This window comes from Helicoverpa armigera, chromosome 1 (genome assembly GCF_030705265.1).
Source record: "Helicoverpa armigera isolate CAAS_96S chromosome 1, ASM3070526v1, whole genome shotgun sequence".
NCBI lineage: Eukaryota > Metazoa > Arthropoda > Insecta > Lepidoptera > Noctuidae > Helicoverpa > Helicoverpa armigera.
Genome location: NC_087120.1, coordinates 11,861,000 through 11,884,391, shown reverse-complemented (window position 1 = coordinate 11,884,391; position 23,392 = coordinate 11,861,000). Strand labels below are relative to the sequence as shown.

At 36.3% G+C, this 23,392-nt stretch overlaps 1 protein-coding gene and 1 long non-coding RNA gene across 21 annotated transcripts in view; one reads left to right on the top strand and one right to left on the bottom strand.

Annotated features, from left to right (window-relative positions):
• The window catches only part of LOC110376632 (coiled-coil domain-containing protein AGAP005037), a 283,012-nt gene that overhangs the window by 126,515 nt on the left and 133,105 nt on the right, over window positions 1-23,392 (bottom strand). The window lies entirely within an intron of this gene.
• LOC135117639 (uncharacterized) lies at window positions 17,691-18,375 on the top strand. The gene is made up of 3 exons (XR_010277023.1): window positions 17,691-17,708; window positions 17,945-18,087; window positions 18,240-18,375. It is a non-coding gene; the product is annotated as an uncharacterized LOC135117639 (long non-coding RNA).

The following is a 23,392-nucleotide window of genomic DNA, read 5'->3' as shown; positions in this document are numbered from 1 at the left end:
ATGTAACCGTGGCCCGTTATATAACATTGAACTAACTTTTTTTAAGTTTATCGTAGTTTTTTTGCAAGTGCATTGAAATAATTGCGATTTTATTGTAACGGTCTACCGGTAGCCATAAGAGAAATGGACTAAGACATTGTAAAAAATAATTCAATTGGTTTATTAAGATGAATTCATTGGTCATAATGAAAAATAAACATAATAAAAAAATGGTATCATTTAAAAAAACGAGAAACGGATTCGTATTAAACAACCACTAAGAAGAACTAACAATCTCTGACACTCCTAAGCTAAAGGTGTTTATCCGCCTGAAGATGACGACCACAACATCGAAATAGCTCAACAAATACTCTAAGATCTGAGCACGACAAGCCGGACGAGGAGTGTAATGGACCCAGGAACGTTTATCTTTTTTATAACATACTAGTGGCCTGCGGTATCTGCAATCGCTACGTATAAAATTCAAAATTTTTCTTACAAAAAATGTGATAAATGAAGAACCGCTCGATCGATTTTTATTACCCATTTAAACCATCTACTAAATAGTTCAAACAAAGCCTAAACTTTTGGTTTGGATGATTGACGGTTTTACCAAACCAAACATTCCGTTTTGGAGTTATAAAATTACAACGAAAAGTAGCATATTATTTTTTATATAAGAAGTATATAGAAGGGAAACCAACCTTAACATCGAAAAAGCCTAAATAACGTACTAAGTTGCAGTGGTTCGAAAAACAATGCTGCCTAATTAGGATTGAATAACCATAAAAAACCGTAACCTAAAGAGAAAACTTCCACTTTACAAGATTCCTATTAAACATTCAATAACTGCAGGTCAGTGAATAAGTAGAGGGTGACTCAAACACGACACACCTCACTTTAATACGATGTTTAAATAGCCAATGGTGAACCGACTAAGAACATCTTTTTACTATTCATAAGTTTAAGAGGGTAGGTTAGGAGACAAGGAACCATTAAGTACATTGTAGACGTTCACTATATATTTTCAGGAAGACGGCTCGCTACAACGGTCCATAAATTATATTTAAAGTGGGCAAAATATTATGATAAGTTTTATTTATACCTATCTAGGTCGTAGTTTAAACAATGAGTCGACACCATTCAGGTGTTTGAAAATATTAGTTCAATTTACTAGCTAATAGTTATTTTATTTCAAATACGATCCGATACACCAAATTGTATGCAGTTTAAATTGAACTAAAGAACGGTTCAATCCCGATACAGAGAGTACAGAATATATTTAAGCTGTGGTACAAGTCCCCTACTGAAGTAACACAACTCACCACGTAACGCGAACGTAGTACATTTCACAAGTTTTATCGAGCGATGTTGTAATGAAACCGTGATTTATAGTAGGGGTTGTATGCAGTTGACAGCAAACGCCATCTATTGCAGATGAATCAAACCCGGAAGAGGGCGGAGGGCAAGGGAGGCTTGCAACCTTCGGGTGTAATGGCGACACTGGACATTTCAACCCTATGCCAAACATTGATGTAAAACCCCAAATTGCATACATTTAAATTCGAATTTTCATTTAAACAATAATAACAAAATATACAAAATACAAAAACAAGATTTTTGCCTGTATATGAAAATATTCGTAGTTGAACACATAAAAAAGTTTGTTGTCAGTGCCCAGACATAGATAAGGCTGCATTGATTTATGCGTAATCTGTGTCTAGATTTCACGGGGCTGCAAGCGAGCTAGACTTCCGGGCGCGTATGTTATTGCGAAGGAAAATAGGCTCTGTATTTTCCAATAAACCGTGTTTTGTGTTGAAAATGATTGTGTGTGGTTGAACTTTGTGGAACTGACTGGTGTTTGTGACTTTTGGGACATAATTGACGCTAAAAAATAGGAACTATGTGATACCTGGCAGGACTCGATCAATTAGTGTACCGTGGAACAAAGACTGAAGTCCTTTACGAATGTTCTTGTGAAAATCTCTAAATCTTGGCATCTTTTAGGACAGCGGTGCGGTAACGGTGACTTTTAACTCCGCTGTGAATTCGCGCGTAATCAGACGGACGGGACTTAGTCTTAATTATGTAACAATTAAACAATCCTCAATCCTAGGGATATATAAACTATACAAAAGTGCCTATTTCCTTGATTCTAAGGATTGGGAGTGTCGTGAGCATCAAAACCAGCACGAAATATCAAAAAACAGGTAAGCATAAACAACGTAACTCTGACCCCATTAATTACTCAAAATAGTTATGTAACAGGTCAATACTGATTTTTCAGAACTAGCCACCATTTTGGTTTCCCGGGTCCGAGCCTCGGCAGTCTGCCTGCGGTCGTCGAGGCGACCTGCAGTCAGCGGTAAACTTCCTAAACTTTTACTTAATTAATTTAAGAGTGAATAAATGAATTTCGGTTTAAATATGTGGCTGCTGTAAATGCTTAGGTGCATTTACGATTTTGGTGTGAAAGATTAGGTAAATTGAAAATTTTGTCAACTATTCTATGTCTGCAATGTGTAGTGGATACAAAGAGGCCTGATATTAACTAAGAACATAACAAGCCTTAATTTTGTATTAAGGCTTGTTATTTATGTTTATTTGCATCAGCATACATTTTTGAGATGTATTGTGATATTGATATAATTATGTACTCTATTTCTGTATCTGCTTAAGTAAATGAATGTGTAGAAAAATACTGAAATATGTTTAGTTTAGTCGCTTATGTCAAAAATATTGTAAATGTTGTAAATGCATGAATCCCCCTCCCCCTCCTGTAACTAAATTCTTTGTCTTCCTTTGTGTCCCTCAAGTTATTTTCCTTACCTTTATGTAATATTTGTTTTCAATAATATTCAAAGCTTCTTAACTGTGGCATCAAATGTCTAAATATATCTATTAATTTAGATAAAAACCCTTTGTCTTTGTGTAGGGTCGAACAAAGACTGTGGATTCAAATGAAATCCAGTGGGTTTAAGGTACTGGTAGTCCCTATGAATGCATGATTAGAATTTTCCAATGAACTAAGAGTAATGCATTTATGATACCTACATTCTCGCGATTTCAAAGGATTTAAAAAATTTATGCGTTTCGAAATTCCGCGCATTTGCGCGCGCCTGTTATCGATCGCCATTTTGTCAAAAGCCTTGCAATATAATCGCAGTAACTCAAAAAACTATTTTATTTTACAATAAGTGGGCCTACGTTTAATATGCTTTACTTTGTGAATAGCTACCAAGTGTAGTCGTGCATTAGCGAAGGAAATAAGGTAGGGTTCAATCAGATTGCGAATAATAGTAGTACAAGGATTTTTTACGTACAAAAGTACATTATGTACGGTTATGTAATGTATACCACCCCTTTTATTTGAGGTAGCTCATTTTATTTGTTGTGTTTCCCTAAGTTTATACAATGTTGTACGGTGTTCGATGATTTACGGCACGTATTTCCGCGGTTGAATAAAAAAATTCAATAACCTTCCGTCCTAGTCCTAACCTTGTGTCCGAGTCTTTGTTAAACGAAGTTGATTATTTGAAAAGTGCACTTGCATACTTAGGTATATTCGAGGTAAGAACATAAATAATTAGTTACTTTTAAATGTTTTATATATATTTTTTTTAATTTGTTATTTTAATTTATGTGTTTTAAATAAATAAATGTATTGTGATGGCTTATTTGTTCTATCTCTGACTATTTACTCTATGTCCTGCATGAGATGGTTTTCGATGTAAGTATCTAGCAATATTATCTTGTAAAAAGGTGAATTAAAACCTACTTAAAGAATGATGGTGATGATGTCTGGTGAATTACTGTTTTAATAACTTGAATGATATGACTTGTAGTACATGCCTAAAAGAAAGATTTACTTAGCAGTCATTAATTAACAGAGAATGGACGTAGTGAAGGGTGGGCTTTTTGGGGGTTATCTCATGTGATTCTGATTTAGAAGTTCTGAATGCTGATTTTTAGTCCGTAATTATCTAAAGCTTTTTCATTTTGAAAATAATCAAAATATCGGAACATTCTAACAAAAAGTGTGTTTTATGTCTTAAATAGTTTAAATAGTCTTGGACCTTAAGCATGTCCTATGCGTGCGAGTAAATTATTACTATCCATTTGTGCATTTAAACCGGTACAGTAGTTTCGGCGTGCAAGCGTGACAAACAGAGTGACTTTCGCATTCACAATATTCAGGGTGAGTTGCACAATTAATTATAAGGATAACCATACCTAAACCAGCTGTGAAATTGCAGTCAGGTCAAATCGCTAGTTTGGTAACTGAAAATGGTTCGGTTATCGTTTTAGTTAAATGGTGCAACCCATCGCGACAAAAGGATGATATAATATGATGTTGATATTATGATGGTGATGATTATTAATTATTATATTCGTACACAGTATACCTACGTCGCGTCATTCCTATTACTATAAGTGCAAGCTAATCATTTTCCAAATACGACTCTTACCTCCCCACTCAGAGATATTTAATGGTTACTTAAGCCATTCCTTAATGAAGGATTTGTATGACATTCCATCACTAAGGAGTGACTTAAGTAATCATTAAATGTCTCTGAGTGGGGAGGATTGCAATAGTCTAATAATCATATGATTATTGATTTCTTACATTTTATTTGAAGTCTTTAATTTATTTGAAATCATTCTGAAAACTAAGCTCATCACATTTCCCAACAATGTTGGGGTTGGCTTCCAGACTTGCTGGATGCAGCTGAGTACCAGTGGCTTACAAGGAGCATATCTGACCTCTTCAACCCAGTTACCCGAGCAACCCAGCGCCCCTCGGTAAGACTTTCTGGCCTTTTGACTACCGGTAAACTGACTTGCCTTTTAACTACCCGTAACGACTGCCAAGGATTTAAATAACAGCCGGAACCTATAGTTTATCGTGCCATACGAACACCTATGCCTGTTTAACCCTTTCCCAACTATGTTAAACCGTAGGTCCCGGCTATCATTGAACATCCTTTTTTTTTAACGACGTCGAAAATCATCATCCCGCTGTTGGTTAGCAGCGGTGAGGGAGTGTCAGACTTTTACTGACTTAAAACCGTCGTGTTCCGTCGAAGCCTTTTATGTAACCGAAAGAGTTACATACGGTAAGTAACAGTGCTGCGGTAACTCTTTCGAACAATCCAGCAGCTCTGTCAAGCCTTGGCCCTGCTGGGCCCCGCTGGGGTTGCTGACATCTGCTTGAGGAGCGCGTGGAACAACGCGCGCCGCCAACACGGGTCCGTTGTCTAAAACGACGGAGGGACGATGATCCACCCGAACTCACCGCCCACAGACCCACGTCTACGGTAACCAGAAGTCATCTCGCGACATCCGGCGCCCGTGGTGTCTACCTGGTCCAGCGCGGCGGCCGGGATGAGAGGTGTGCACTCTCTTTCGTTCCGCCGCCTCCTTCTCGAGCATGACTGCCTCGCAGAAGGAGGAGACGGCATCCCATTCCCTCTCGCCCCAGACCATGGCCTGAACCAGAGCCGGACGCGAGAGGTCGCCGCCGCCTAAAGCCTCGACGAGGACCCGGTGGTGTCCTTCCCGCGGGCACACATGTACTGTGTGGTCCACCGTGTCCTCAGGGCTGTCCGCACAGTGGTAACACGGGTGCTTCCTCACGACCGATTCGATGCAGGTACCTCCCGAAGTCATTGAACATCCTAGGCTGTCGTTACGGATCAATCTTAACAAGGACAAGGGGTTTTGCTTGAAAAAGTCAGATATACAGTCGCTCCTTGCAAAACACTGGTACTCAACTGCATCCTAGAGATGGGTAACTCAGGAGTGATAGATAAAAAAGATATGTATCTTTCCGTTCTGATCACTCACTCTTTGTATCAGTTCAAATCCGAATGTATCAGTGTATCTTTAACAACTCATTCAATCGTCGTCCGTTTGTATCTGTGTTGCACTCGCACACACAGCGTTGAGCGGCTCGCGTCACGGTTTCTCATCGGAAAGTCCAGACATCTCTTTCGCACTTCCCTACTTAGAATGTTCTGTCTCACTTTCTCGATACTGAGTATAAGTGTTTGACCATTATTTTTATTTCTTTATACGATTTACACGGCTTTAACAGCCAATTACATAAATCGTAAACTTAAATTTAAAATGAAAAATAAAAACTTAAAAATAAAAAAAAATAAACTTAAAAATATTATAAACTGATACACGAATCTATCTATCCTAAACGAATCTATCACTCTTAGTTCGTACTGATTTAGTGATACATTGGATTGAATTGAACGAAGTGAGTCACTCTGAGCAACAGTACAATGTCACTCGCGGATACGAAAGGATACTTATAGAGATACAAAAGAGTGATACATATCCCAGTGATCAAAAGATTCATATCAATCTTTTCTTTTCAATGATACGTTTTTCCCATGTCTACTGCATCCGGTTAGACTGCAAGCCGACCCCAACATAGTTGAGAAAAGGCTTGATAGATGATGATGATATTTTTTGCATTTGGAGCGTAAAATTAATTCACTGTGTTAGATTACGTATTTTAATCTATCTTTTTGTTTGATTAACTATATTAAACAATGTTGTATAATTTTGTTCTTTTTTATTTTGTTATGTCCTTCCTGGTTCTCGTTTTATTTTAATAAATTAAAAAAAAATGCAACACAAGGTTTTTCAGTTTTTCACAATCTAGCTGACTACGGTAAGCAGTGATCTCGTGTCGCGGGTGAAACCGCGGGTGGAAGCTAGTAATAAGTATTAGATTTGTCGTTTTTCTTTTCTTTTGCATCTGGGGTCTCTGGGGTCTAAAACTAATTCACGGTAAACAAACTACGCAGTATCAACTTACTCAGAATTCAATTCAACATAAATAAAAACAAAAGTACCCACATTAGTTAGAAGAATTCGTTATTTACTACTCTTATCGCCGCTTTTATATGTATGTAAATATGTATGCCGTCACATTGACGGTGCGCGGTATTTGTAGGTATTTGTTGTCGAAACTCATATACAATATTTATATTTTATTTTTAACTAGCTGACCCGGCGAACCTCGTACCGCCTTTTCCTTATTTGCTCACCGTTTAGACCTACCCTGGACTACGACAAACATTTTAAAACCAAAATCAGCTCAATCGGCCCAGCCGTTCTCGAGTTTTAATCAGACTAACGAACAACAATTCATTTTTATTTATATAGACTAGCTGATCCCGCGAACTTCGTTATCGTTTAAACCTTCCCTAGACCTCTACAAACATTTTAAAACCAAAATAAGCCAAATCGGTCCAGCCATTCTCGAGTTTTAGTGAGACTAACGAACAGCAATTCATTTTTATATATAAGACTAGCTGACCCAACAAACTTCGTATCGTTTAAACCTTCCCTGGACCTCTACAAACATTTTAAAACCAAAACCAGCTCAATCGGCCCAGCCGTTCTCGAGTTTTAGCGAGACTAAAGAACAGCAATTCATTTTTATATATATAGAGATTGATATAGATTTAGCTTAACAATAGCAAATTAGGAAAAGTAAAAAAATATGAAAAGAAACAAAGACATTGTTTGTGAAATATTTAACAATGAAACCTTGTCGCCAATTTGACTGCTTTGGTCTTTTTTTATTTTGTTATGTCCTTCCTTTAGTTCCTGTTATTTAATACAAATTATAACAAAATGCAACGCTAGGTAAGTAGGTCGTTCTTTAAAGATTTGCAAATTGCAAAAGCTTAACGATGATTATGATCTCGTACCTTTACTTTTTTAAACTATCTTTGAAAATTCACATTTACGGCTCCCTCTTTACCTCTATCTACATAATAATATGTATTTTTAACAAATCTAAGTACATACAAACTTGTTTGCATAATATTCATCGTTCAAACCTATCCATAAGGTCTTCCTTACTTCGATTCTAAGTACAACACAGTACAAGTTTGCTTTTTGCAAACATGTACATGTCCAGCAGTAGCGGCGTAAGGGGCGGAGGGGGCGGTTGCCCCGGGTACCACGTCTTGGGGGGTGCCATCTCGGTCGGCACATATCTGCACGACCAGGATGGCACGGCCAAGAGGGACCATCCACGGACGGTGCATTTGTAATCTGCAAAGCCTAGGTTCACTACCAGTCGCAGTGCAGGCTCGAGACATCGCCACGGGAGAGGAGTGACACAGTCCGACTGTCAGTACTCTCTTTTCCACCCACGTTCTTGCCGCTCGTGTCAAAATCACAATACATTGACTTATTACTTAAATTAATTCTTTAAAGTTAGAAAAAAAAAGCGCTCAATTTGCTCGCGGTTTTTCTTTACATATTTTAATTTATTCAAAAAATTTGGGCTCAGTAGGTAGCCGCCCCGGGTGCCAACCGATGTTACGCCGCCACTGATGTCCAGGTTATGTTAAATGCCATTTGAGTAACTAATTGCATAAAATAATCTCAATGTCTAGCTTTTACAATGTTAAGCTTTGATTTATTTGCAGGGATACCTTTATTAACCCTTCACCCAGTGGAAAAATTTTAATAGCGCGCCATCTGTCGGGCGGCGGACAGACTATGCAGTTGCAACTCGCATTATGAATTCGCAATTCACCGTACAGGTGGCGCTTTTATCAACAAACGTCAATGATGTAACATTTTAATTTTTGTTTGCCCAAAAAGATGAATAAATCATGACTAGCATCCTAATCACGGCTAGCTATAATTTTAAAATGCAATTTTAGATAATATTTGTGTACTTTAATTAAAAAGAAGTGAGTGTACTGCAATTTTTAACACGATGTTAAAAGCTGCCAAATAGATGGCGCAGTTGCAACATCACGGATATTAATTTGATTCTTTCATATTTAGCTCATTTTTATGTAACATGTGATACTTTTTGAATTTAATTTTGTTTTTGGAATTGAAATTAGTGCACATAATAAAGAACATATCTATCTAAAAAAAACTACGAATTATTTTACGTGCATTTAGCGCCATCTACCGAGGGGTGCATTAAAACGTATTCAAGACGTTGTATGTAGGTTGCTTGGGGTTGCGATAACATGCAAACCAGAGGTCGCTAGAAGGCTGAAACGAACTAAGTGACTGAAATTAAATTAGTGTTGGTATCACAAAGTGGAACGATCCACGCCGCCGTCGCGAATTCTGCGCTCCCGAGAGCATTGTCACAAATTATAATAGCACTTCTGTGTGAAAAATGTCGACTATTGCTTTTTTATAGAACGAGTTTTTTTATGAATTATGTTTATGCGCGTCGCAATGCTTAATATGTACATAGCTTCCTACTTAGGTTAGAGATCTATTTACCTATTTCAATTGCAAGTTTTTCTTAAATACAAAAACATAAGTATTTGGGACGTTCTCGTAAACGTTCTTTTGTTATAAATAGTTTTTTGTAGGCATCATTGAAGGATCAAATATTAAACAAATATTTATAGGATAGGATTGATACAAATATGTAGGCAGTTGATAATTAGGTTTGTGATATCTAATTAATATAATATAATATAATAATTCGTTTATTGATCCACAGTTACATTCGCAAATCACTTCTTAATGTTATGAGGTAGATTACAATAAAGGTAAACTGTAACTATATTACGAGAGTCATTTTTATCAGTTCTGTGGTCCCCAAACTAGGCTGTGCCTGTATCTTGGGGACCTAAAGATTAACTATTAATTAATTATTTATCTACATATGTACACATTCTGAAAAATATTGTGGATAGAGATTTTAAATTTTAAATTCCAGCTTCGGTAGCTCGATATTTATGTTTTATTTTGCTTACGTAACAGTGGTAGCTTACTGACCAATAATAGTTGGGGCAAAATACCTTATATGAATTAACCGCATCAGAATTTCAATAGATTTTTGCCTCTTTACTCATAATTTTATCAGTTGAACAAAAAATAAATTTAGTGCAAATCAATACGATAAAAGTAAAAACGTATGCACCAATATACCTCAAAATATTACGACTCATTGATAAATCAGGAGCGTAAATGTCAAAATATAGTTTTTGAGCCGAAAAACAAAGCGATCAAAATCTATTATAGACACATTTCTCTAAATTTTATCGAAGAAATGTTGTATTGATAGTCCTTTCTGATTGGACACGATCGATCATTCTTTGGTCTTACGACAGCCAATTATGAGCATTTTCGTTCTTTTTACGGTGAAAACTCTAAGGATCGAGAGGTGTGGAAACGAGATTGGGATGCCTTTGCCCAGCAGTGGGACAGTTTAGGCTAGAAAAATGATGAATAGATTTGTAACGTACGTACTTATACGTAGATTATCGTGTTTAGACGGCAGATCAATGAAAATCAGGGTGCATCTACACGGTGGAAGTAGCTTGCGCATGTTGAGGCACATGCGCAGGTTACATGCATTTGAAAAACCTGCGGATCCAGCGACTCGCTCATGTACCAAAGCAAATTACCCACCCGCGTGTTCCTGTCATTTGACAATTGCACGTCTTAACTTGCTCCAGCTACATGCACTGTGTAGACGCACCCTCAATGGTCGAAATGCATTTGGAGCGGTCAGCTCAAGTTTGTATTAGTACGGTATTACCTACAGCTAGAATGCTCCATGTCTTAGTATACAGGTTAAGCCGTCTCTCAGCTGTCATTATAATCTTTGGTGGCTGTCACGGGGCGGATAGAATCCTGTTACCCTATGGCCTCAAGTCAGATTGTCGGAATTGATGCGTAGGAAATCCTTTAGGCATCGGTTAACTCAAAATATATTATAATTGAATTTAGTTATATGCACTGTTTATATTTATCTTAATAACGTATTTATTGCAAAGTTAAAACTTATTGTAACATAGTGAAAAATTGTAACAGACAGGTATGTTGCTGGGAAGTTTTTTCGTCATCACTTCTTTTTAGCCATACACTAGGAAATAGTGAAAGGGGGGCGTTTTTGGGGTGTTGTACTTAGAAAATATAGACGTGACAAAGTTCTTATCAAATTAGCCTACTTTCAATAAATGATGTTGACTTTGACTTTGTCTACGTACAGCACTGATTTTCAAAAGATCCCTGACTATTGCTTTGTAGCAACACACAAAATTCAAAACGAAAATAAAATGTGACTCGCCAATACGTACGAGAGTTCAAAGTCTTTTCCAGTCAGTATTTATAACTGAGGCTGAACAATGACCATCGGGGGGGCTTGTAGTATGTAAAAATAGAACGGCTCATTCAAAAATATCGGTCAACGGCCAATGGGCAGCTTGAATGAAGGGGAGTCTTTTAGGGTTCAAAATTAGTCCAACGGATCTTATGAAAGGGGTGCCCTTATATTTTGTCGCATTGTAATATAATATACGTGCGTACCTACAAAGTGTTTACATTTAAGTAATAATAACCTTAGCCTATAAAATCTGTAGGTGGTAATTCTCTGTTCATTTCTTATTTTTCTCTGCAAAAATAGTCTTCTTGAAATAACTAACAACAACAAGAGTAATTAAAAACTGTCTGGTTAATCAGGATTTACGCGTAACGCCTTAACTATTTCTAGATTATTATATTCATTTATTATACTTACATAGTTGAGAGTTACTTTAGGTGCTTCATTATGGTTTCAATTTAACCTTCGCAATAGCTTGAATACAAAAAAAAATATTTAATATTATATTACGTAATAAGTAGATTGTCTAAATGCTGACAAAATTATCGCGAGAAACATCTAAATAAGCATGTCAAATATTAAATGTACTCTTTTCTTTTTTTTTTCCAACACACAAATGTTTTTAGGGTTCCGTGTCCAAAGAGTAAAACGTGACCCTATTATTGTTTTCGCTCCTCTGTCCGTCCGTCTGTCACCAGGCTGTACCTCATGAACCGTGATAGTTAGAGAGTTGAAATTTTCACAGATGTTGTATTTCTGTTGCCGCTATAACAACAAACACGGAGAACTAGATTAAAATAAATATTTCGGGGACTCCCATACAATAAACGTGATTTTTTGCTTATTTTATAAATAATGGCACGGAACCCATCGTGCGCGAGTCCGAATCGCACTTGGCCGGGTTTTAAACAATCATCGTCAATGAATTAATGATCAGCAATTTCAAACGAAATAATTATAGTCCTTTCTGCGTATTTTACCGTCACAGGTACATTAGTGCGTGAATTCGAAACACGCTCGAAAAAATGTAGGTACATTGGTTTTTAATTAAGTTCATTTGCTGGTGGAAATTGACTATGTGACTTCCTAATGCTGGGTTAATCGAGCATTAAGTACTGTCCGTAAATAAAGAAACATAAGACGAGGAAAAATAACTTTTACATTTAAAAGAAATCTTTTAGTCCGGCTTAGTAGTTAAGTCGCAGTCTTGATTTTTAGGCTTTTTCCTTATATTGAGTGTCAACTTATTTTATTAAGTGACAAATGTTGAATGTTGCTAAGGTAACATTTTAACTTATATAATATTTTTTTGAATAAATAAGTTACCAGACAATACGGTATCCCGTGATGTGCTTACTCTCTTCCCATAATGGAAAATCCCTACTAATATTATAAATGCGAAAGTAACTCTGTCTGTCTGTTACGCTTTCACGTCTAAATCACTGAACTGATTTTAATTAAATTTGGTACAGAGAGAGAGCTGACGTTGAGAAAGAACATAGGATAGTTTTTATCCCGGACTTTTGAAGTGTTCTCTTAGAAACGCGATATATCCGAACTTGACGCAGGCCGCGGGCCGCGAAAGCCGCGGGCGGAAACTATATGAAATAAATTAAGTTCATGGTTTAAAATGGAATGTAAAGGAGACGATAAATCCCACATGTGGTTACAAACTAAGTCAGAACAACTTACATTATTCCGAGTCTGAGTTAGTATACAAATATTTCTTTAGAACAATAATTTCAGCAAGTTAAATAAGTACCAAGCTACTGTAAGTTTATGAATTGAATACTTAACACATTTTGAAAGTTTCAAATTAATATTTTAATTTAATGTTAGGTTAGCCCGCAATCCATTTTAGTACTAAAATAACCTACTTACTCACTTTGTTTCATAGCTTACGGCCGGTTCACACATGTCTCCGTTTTACTGTTCCGTTTTATCGTGTACGTTTTTTTTTCGTCGATGGCGTATGTAGTTGAATGAGTGACTTCACACATGGCACAGTATTCTGTATACAGTAAAAAATATCGTTCCGTAAAAAAATTACATTCCGTTTTGTCATCGAATACTGGACGACGGAACAGTAAAAATATACGGATACGTAGAATTTTAACGGATAGATACTGTGTGCGTGGCGGGCGGTGTGTGCGGGGTCTAGGAGGGGGAGTGATGCGACACGACAGGTTTTGTTTTAATCAAACTGTAAGCACCCTCTCTAGATCTTTGGGCCATAAGTGGATGCTGCCAATAACGTCGAATGTTCTTTCTCCGACGATAGTACCAATACAACACGACAGCGTCCATCCTTGTAGAATAGCGGCGGTATACTGCGAGTTTTCTGTTCACACATCGCATCCAGTAATGACGGATTCGTTAAACGTTATACGGTGCCTATGTGTGAACAGCGCATAAATTTATGACGTATCCGTTAAAAACGTACCAGTAAAACGGACTCCCATGTGTGAACGGGCCGTTAGGTGTCAATACTTATATCGTAAAGCTGATTAATTTGTTTCTCTGCTTGACCGCACTAATCTCAGGATCAATTCTGGCTTTAGACCGGATCGATTTCAAAATTCTTTCACTTTTAGACAGCCCATAACATAAGGTACTTATGCATATCACAATATACTATGTTTACTTACACCTATTTGTACCTATTGTGTAGTATACGTAATACGGTTAGGTAATACCTAATTCCGTTTGTGGTAAGCTAAGACCAGTGCCGATGAATAATTTGTGGCTGCCAAGACTGTACCACAAATCAATTAATTAACGGATTGGTCAATAATCACATGCTTATGTCATCACACATCATAGGCAGGTATCTGCATATTAATTTGAAACTTACAACCACGCTATGTTTACGCAATTATCAAAGTCAGATCTTCCATAATGTATGTAATTTGGCGCTTGTCACCAATTTTTTGTTCGTTTGCTTCACTCTGCTTACATGAATGTTGTTCATAAAGCGAGTGCAATCTATAAGATATTTCCAATTTCAATGTGAATCTTTAGTTAAAAACACGGCATCGTGGGTATGTTGATTTTAATCAACGTAATTACATGGGTAAATAATTCAGCAGACAGGGAGTTCAAAGGGAGAGTACCTGAGTCAATATTATGTTGACTGTGCAAACAATATCTGTGGGTATTGCGGTTCATAGAACATTGACAAACAGACTACCATTTTCCCTACAGCGACCAATGTCTACAGAAATAGTAAAAGAATTAAAAACATAAGCTACGACGTGTCAATTTCTGTTTTCGCCCGACTGAGCGACGCAAACGAAGCTTCTTTTTATGTTATTTTTATTTGCTCGGCATTCGGGAAAAATATTACAAACCACTGCAGCAAAGGGAAGGAGGGAAGACGTGGTGTTATTTTAATAAGGTTCACAGCGTCTGTGGTTATTGAGAAAAGGAATTAGAGTCGCAGAAATACAACTTTTACACTTCTTTTTGCTCGAACGGCAAGCGATACGCTAATTATAAAAATACTTCTCGTTCTTCCATTGAAATGAACATTTATTTCTTCAAGTTTTATTTCGAGCACAACTTACGTCTCGTACTACCAGTGCAATGATTTGAAAGGCATGCCCGTTCAACCGACGTAAATACGAAAAATGCGGAACGTTCTTAACTGGAAAGGACATTGTTAAAACTGGCCTATGAACCAACACGCATGAAACATTTACTATAATTACTAGCGGTATTAATAATATACATTACATATAATAAAATAGAACGGACACTTGTTAATTTCGAATACATTTTAAAAAGTATTCACTTCCGTCCTTAGCTTCCATCTTGATAGTTCTATTAATTTTTGGTTCCATTTGAGGTTTATTATAGGCAAAGGTATTATAACTCATACAGCCAAGTCTGTGTAACAGCACTCTTAGAGTTTGAAACAGACAAGCGTCAGTATTCTCAACACTTTATATATAATGATTTTTACTTACACAGTCCGATTAGATGTCCTGGAACCGTAATTAGCCATAATATATCAAAAATCTCGATTGAAAGAGCTGTTTGAAACGAGCATTAATTTCGACACTGACAGTTGATGAATAATTGACAGATGACAACATTGACATTTTGACAGTTATTGCTACATACCGGATGTTTTTATTGACGATTTATTGATGATTATAACCTCAAAACCCGAAATTGTTTTCATTTTTTTAGAATTCTCATAAGTGTCCGTTGTTTTAATTTAGGTTCAATCGAATATATACATTATCAACAACCCAAAGAGTAAATACAGATCCCTGTTGGATCTTAGGCGAACTATGTATGGACGACGAACAATGTCCTTTCTTCGGTTCGTTAAAGTAGCAGGGACACTTAAGGGAGGTGGCCGGCAATAAGGAAAACTTTTATCATGGACTTTATATCGTTGCATTTAGAAAAATAGTACCCAATTAAGAGGAACAATTTTATTTATTGGTAGCTTCCACAAGCGGTTTTTGTACCCTTCCCGAGGGAAATACTTGATGCAGCCTGATTAAAGTTGCTTATAAATATATTGATTTGACAATACAAGCCTTAATATTGACAAGTTTAACTAAAATCCAATCAGCTACTTAGGCGTGAAGAACTAACAAACACGCACACTCACAAGCTTTCGCCTTAATAATATTAGCACGATTATCACACCTTTCGTTGTTTCATTGTCACGTAAGACTTTTGATCACATCGGGTATACTTTTTTAAGCTTGATTGTGTTTGGGGTATTCCTTTTTCAACTTGATTTTTCCAAAATATTTTGAATAAAATTTACATTATAATGATGTCTGAGGGCGAGGGGAGAGAGCCCGCAATTGTTATGCGTGGGGAGGCAAAAGCGAGGCGATTAAGTTTCCGGTAGTTTCCCGTTCATATAAAAGTGGGCACAATTATAATTAAGTTATATTCGATACTATCGGATACATGGAGCTGGGAGCATCGTGGCGTAGGGTAGATCGAATTGTTTGATATGATATACTATGCACGTACCTACTTAATTGAAAAGATCCAAGTTTTGGAAACTGTAATTGAATCAGTAATTAACCAAATAACCTCTGACTTTGAGCTGTAATTAATGAGATTATTTCGTCTAGTGAGAAAATTTCTAAACAAGTAATTAGGTATAGAAAGCCTAAATGAGCCACATTAATGAATTTGAAAGTCATCGCAGCCAGCCGAACGCTTAGGCTCAGCCTCAGCTCAGCCCATTGTACTCTTAAATATATTTCTAAGAAAACATATTTTACTAAGTCACCTAGATAATCTTTACAAGCATTTTACTATGTATTGAAATTAACCTAGATGGAAAAATATCGTTTCACTGTGGTTCACGGGAGTAAGTTTACGTTATGAAACTCCGACTTTGTCAAAGAAATAGATAGACATTTCTGCAAAAATTGAACGTTCATGGATACTGTCGATTTTAATAAACTTAACATACACAGAAAAGTATTTCCATGACCTTTAGGATGAAATATGTATAATAATCACTCAATCAATGTATAATAAACACGTAGTATTAATACAGTAGTTTAGAATAATTATTATTATCCATATAATTATAAATAATAAATGACATAAAGCCAATGAATAAAATTGTACGGTCAAAGCATATCCAATGATTGATTGATTGATTAGGCGTAGTCAAATAAATCATGTTTTGGGAACTGAACACGCTTTTATAACACGTCATTCAAAATGTACATTTTATGGTACCGATAAAAATTTCCAAACGTTGTCAAAACAATTTTTTATTAATACTAATAGAGAGAGTTTTTGACGATATGCTACAAAGGCTTTGACATATTTTCAGTTGACATGGATTGCGAATCTAGTGGCAAAAAAAACACTTATGTACTCTTTGTAACCGTATAGGTTACATAGGTTATAATAAAGAGGTATCATTTTTTGTTTGTTTGTACCCAAAAGGCGACGAAACTACTGAACCGATTTGAAAAATTATTTCACTATTGGAAAGCTACACTCTTCCCAAATAACATACGACTATATTTTATCCCGGTACGGGTAGTATTTCCCACGGGACACGGGTAAAACCGCGGGAAAACGGTTCGTATAATACAAATAAGTTTACATCATTTCCAGTTAATGGTAGCTCCAGTTTTATTTTAAAAAAGGTTAAGACATTCTACTCTCAGCCCTCAAAGACGTTTACTCTGAGAAAACCTCTGTAAACTCTTGTATCTGAAAAAAGTGTCTGTATTTTTTTCATTCTTGTTTAGAAGATCTACTCAGTGGAATTGGCAACTGGTATGACTGGCGGCACGAGAATTTATTTAAAGAAAATAGCTATTCTATTTCCAAGAATAATTTATACTGTACTCTTATGCCCGTTTTCACCAACAACCTCTTACCGTTTCCCTATCTAAATGCTACTTTTAATAAGGACCCCTCCCAATTTGACACTTACCTAAATTCATTTTCACCACACTTATACATGGATCCCTTAAGTAAGTGACAGATTACTAGTTCTACAAACGATAATGAAAAGTCGATATTTTATCGATAAAATGATTTTTCTGTACTTCTTAAGAAATAAACGTCTATCGAGTATATATTACTAAAGCCTGTGAGTTTTTTTTCTTGTGATGTTATTTTAATTTAACTTAAACTACATTACGCTATGTTTTATGCAATAAAACAGTAAAGAGGTTTTCTATAGGTGAATTTTTACCCATTAGCGCGTTTGTCAAATTGACTGATGTGTATGTGTACATAGAGTGAGGTTATTTTGGGTTTATTATTGTTGAATAGATAAGTTTATTTTGGCAGAGAAGAGAAAACGAGGATAAACCTTTCTTACAGAAGAAAAAGACAAGCTAGTGAAATTGCTGACGTCTCATAGAGACACAATATTAAACAAAAAACGGATGGGACCACGAACGAAGCCAAAAACAAAGCTTGGATCCAGTCACAAATAGTTTTAATGCGACAGGAACCCTTTACAGGTAAATGTGAATAATATCTGTGTATAATAATATAGTGTATTAAGATATTGCCGTACAACTGTGTTCCTTGTTTTACTGTCGGCTTCATTGTACTTTTGTTCTCCATGAGTTGATGGATTTAAGTATGGGGTTAAAATTATATATTTATTTAGTTTCAGGTGGTGCGAGAAATTGGAAAGACGTGTAAAAACATGCTGCGCCCAGCCCACCTCAAATTGAATTGGTGCAGGAGGATGATGATAATGTTTGGTACATCATATGAGGACTAACATTAAAATATTTGTTTACTATCTTTGTTTTAATTTACATAATTTATTATGTTCAATGTTAGCCTACTTCTTACCTCCAGAGGGTATCCCCTATCACCTAGGAGATAGGCTCCTCCATATTCACCATTTTCGATTCATTGGTATCTACTGCAGTTTTGGTATTTAAGGCCTATTCAAACCTGAGCGATATTCGCTGCCGCTGTGGGTAGAGGTAGATACCACGCCGGTTTCGCTCAGGTATTTCGTATCAAGTATAGTTACCGGCACGGATATTGAGCTCTCGGCGGAAGAGTGGGGATCGCTTTGCGCACTGTACACAAGGCAATAAACCAATAAATGGCTTCTGCGCAGGTGAAGGTCAGGGCTCAATATCCGTGCCGATAACTATACCGCGGCTAGAGCGACCTGAGCGATATCCACTGCCGCTGTGGGTAGAAGTACATACCGCGCGGCAGCAGCGGCATGCATCCCGAACATCAACAGTAATATTAACGCATACCCACAGGGTTTTCTCTGCCGTAGACGGTAGCGAATACCGCTTAGGTCTGAATAGGCCTATAGTTGTCCCGGCCACCGCGAAACTACATCAGTGATTACCAGATTTGCATCTGTTATGGTCTGTATATTTATGGACATGCAGGACTTCCTATTTTTGAATAATTCAGCGACATCACGACCTAGCAAGTGCATTCATAGCAAGTGATAACCTATAATCTTATAAAAAAGTCATGATCATCGTACTTATTTCTCAGACATCTGCTCTTTCACGTAAGATAGGTACGTGGTCTTCTAATGATTAATATTTTACATATCCACAACCTCCACAGCTTCTAAACTTTCTAAAAGTTTACGTTTAATTTTTTTTTTGCTTTTTAAACATGGTATTTTTGGTGTTACATTTCACTATCCATCGCCAGAAACGGTTCAAAATATGTTTGTATTCTGTAATGATAATGATAGGGGTTGTTTAAGCAGGCATCAATCGGGCCCCCAAGTTTAAGTGAAATTTTTAGGTTAAAATTGACACCTAGGCTTTGGTGAAAATGAAATTCTTATTAAGTGTTCCGTAAATGCTCCCTAAATTTGGGTATTCGTTGGTGAAAACGGGCATTAAGCTTTAAGGTACGTTTTCAATGCTAGCTTCCGACTGCAACTGTCGACCTCATGTGCCGTGACCGCAGTGCTGTCGCTGTTGGTAACTGACAGTGACTGCACATGCTGCTGCCGATTCGATCTCAAATCCGGTTTTGTGTAAATACATACAAATCGGTATAGCAGCTACGGCCGATAAGATGCAGAGCGAGCGCGCGGACTACGTCCACTGATCGGCATTACGTATTTTTTATACATCGGCAGGCATCGCAAAAGTTGCCTCTCGGAGCATAGGTATCGGCATTGTCGATGTACGATGCGGACAGGTGGACGCATTTATATGAGTTTCTATATAAATAATACTACGATCCGTTGCGTGCGATACGTCCGTTGCGTACGATACCGACAAGGGGACGCTTAGCTTTAAGGGATTTTCCCATCCCCGACAACTAATAATCACGAGGCAATACTCATACTAAATTCTGTTCATTCTTTACTCACTCCATCTGCAGTGACTTCAGTCACCGGTTTCTAACCCATCAAGAGCTGCGACTACACTAATTACAAGATCTAAACATAAAAACATTACTGCAGTCGCTAAAATCATTTAAAATTCATTTTTTTTAAATACAGTACATACAGTTGCAGTCGGCAGCTAGTACTCAAAACGTACCTTACCTTTTGTAGTAATTATAATTTCTATTTTTGTGCGATATTGCCAAAACAATTGAAACCGAACAGAATTTCAGTATTTGTGAAATATTGTCAAAGCATTTTTATTTAGGGATGTACGTCGTTCATTCCGCATGTTACTGAAACGTGCTCAAATTAAATTAATTTAATCAATCGAAACAGTGGATAAAAACTAATCGAATTTTTATTTAACTTTTAGCTTTAAAAAGTTGAATAAAGGTTTTTTTTAAACAATTACAAATATTTTTTATTGCGAACTATACTGCATACAGTAACGTAATTAAATTAAATACTTTTGTTTTTGCAAATAGTTTTTTTTTGTTGTGCCGTTTAATTAAAAAGAATCAATGTGGTTTTTTTTTACGTAAAACTAATTACATAGTTTACGCTTTACATATTACATAATTAAGTTATAAAAAGCGGGTGAAACGATGTTATGAGGTTCTGCATACATTGCGGTGTTACTAGGTCTAGATTACTCAGATTATATGAATCCATATAACATGCGAGCTCGGGATATGAAAGTAATTGAATGTACGTAAAGAATATACCGGGCGCTTATATTACGTATATGGAGAACATTAAGAGTGGCTTACCTGGGCCTCTTTGAAACTCAGATATAAAAGATAAGATATTGGAATATAAAAATGTTCAATAACACATTAGGTAAACTAGGTATCTGAACTTTTATTTTGATTAGGTATTTTAGTCATATTTTGGGAAAATATTATGTAAAAATGGACAAAAAATATCTCGTAGGATTTATATTCTTACTAGGCTAAAACCTTTTTGTAGCACTATTACGAAGAAATAAAGTTAATTTATAGGTACATATTTCATTTAGCAGGGTTAATAAGAAAATTTACATTACAATCGAGAATTTTATCGCACCCTCGATTAGCAGAATCAAAGTTTAAAACGTCGAGAAGTCTCAAAAATGGTTTAACAAAGTTCGCCTCGCCAGATAGTTCGTTATAGAATCTTTAAATAATATTCTCCAAGCTTTTGAAACTTCACAACTCCAACTGAATGCAGTCTGTGGTTATATTCCAGTGAATGGGGGAAACACCTCTTGTTTTCCCCCGACTGACGGTACAATTGCACCTAAAACTGAGAGCTATGTCTAAAGGCAACGCAGACGGTATCTTTCAAGTCCTGAAATATAACGCGTATTTTCTTTGAAAAACAATGTAACTTGAGCTATTTGTTTTAGTCCACTAATGGTTATCATTGTTCCATGAAACAATGTAGTAAAGGGTGAATATTATTTGAAAAACAAAGCTGTTGTTGGAGTTTTAAAAATTCCGTGTAGCTAGGTGTCTAGATAGATGGAACATTGTTGGACATCCGAGTGTTATTGAAATATTTGACTAACGTGAATGGGGAAATAAAAAAGGTATTGTTAGTTCTACAAAATAAATACTACCACGTGCCATTGTTGAAATTTTTTGAATGCCAATGCAGTGCAACGACCTTTACCTGTGTATGTATGCGTGACTTGTATGTATGGATTTAGAATCAAATTACCTAGTACAGTTGGTAATGAACCACGGTAATGAACTTGAAAGTGTTCACGAGTAGTAAATTATGAACACGCAGTCGGCTCTGATTACATTCACAAATAAGTTAACTAGCGCCAAATATCTAGTCAGGCACTTAAAAATTACCCAATGATTATTAAAAGATTATAGGTAGGTACTCGAGAGCAATAATAACTATTGAGCTTAACTTTTGACCAAAATAAAAACCAATACTTGGGTCATTTTAACTGCTAGCACGCTAAGTGTTAGAACGATTCGGAGTGCTAGCACACTTAAAATGACCCAAGGGCTGGTTTTTATTTTGTGAAGTGAAGCAAAAATATTTTCTCTTTTTATCTGGTGTAGCATAAAAAGTTAGCGTCAACTTTGTTCGTGATTCAGAGACTATGCATATTTATTAAGCTAAGTATATTCGGTTTTCGCTAAACGATTTCGGTCACGCTCAGTTCTGGTTTTATCACATTTATCAGCTCCTTACAGCATGGCAGCGTAGGATGAGAAAACCCGTCAAAGGGGATTATCTACGCTAAAACGCATTTATTATTGATGGGTTTTGTAACGTGTGGTTTAAGAGAGGCAGAGCGTAGGTTTTTAACACGCTTTTATTAGGTCAATCTTTATGTAACTATCTAATAAAATCTAACTTTAACCATCTTCCGTGGATCGTTGCGTCATGAAAATTTGGGCAGCTGTATGTAGTTCTGATGACAATACAATAATGTGGTACTTTCAAACTGATTTGATGAGGGGACCGGGAGATACCTATGAAGTAGAAATTCATGATGAAAATCATATTATAGCTGTGTTTAGACTTGTTAGGAAAGTCTTGCAATGGTTTATAAGAATGTATGTTTACTAGTGTTGTTTTACTAATATTTTATACGTATAGAAGTTAAACATTTAACATCGATATTATAACCAGTAACGCAATGCACGACATTATTATCTCCTACAATCTAACTGACAGCCAGAAATAAAATCCCCAGAGAAAACCCATTGACATTTACATACATTTGAATATGGAACAATCATTCCAGCCAACGTTAAATTAAATGGGAGACATAAAACCTCTTTAATATAATTAATGACGTATTACCATTCCGTCACTGTTCGGGCTGGCGGGAAGGTTGGCTCTGAATAATCTCCGAAGACGATAAATCAATAATGTTCATCACAATGAAAGGCTTTATTGCATGCGAGATAAGGATAATAAATCGGTTCTGAAGGGCTGTGGTTCCTTTGAAGTGAGCTTCGATCTCGTCTAGTTGACGCTCCGATAGTTACCCTCAAGAATGTACCAGGATCTCAGATCGGCAAGGAGTTATGTTCAGTACTCTTCGTTGTATTCTGGCATCGATTGCATTGTTCCCTATATATAAAACTTTACATAAAAACACATTTGACCTCATTTCATAATTGTTTACAGCAAAAGCTGAACAGTATTCTTTGGTAAATTAAGTTATTTTTTATGGGCGAATGAAACTGAATTTGCGTGATAAATTCCTTGAATGTTGATACGGTTTTACTTAAAATACTAGTTACATTAAGCCTGGCTACTTTGATTTGAATATGGTATTTTTAAGAGCATGACATAAGTAAAAGATTGGTTTTATCTAGATTCTGGTACAATAAAATTCAAGAATTTTTGACCCTTTGTTGGTGTTTCTTCTCAAGGTAGTCAATAAGGAAGTACCGGTCTCAACTAGTTTT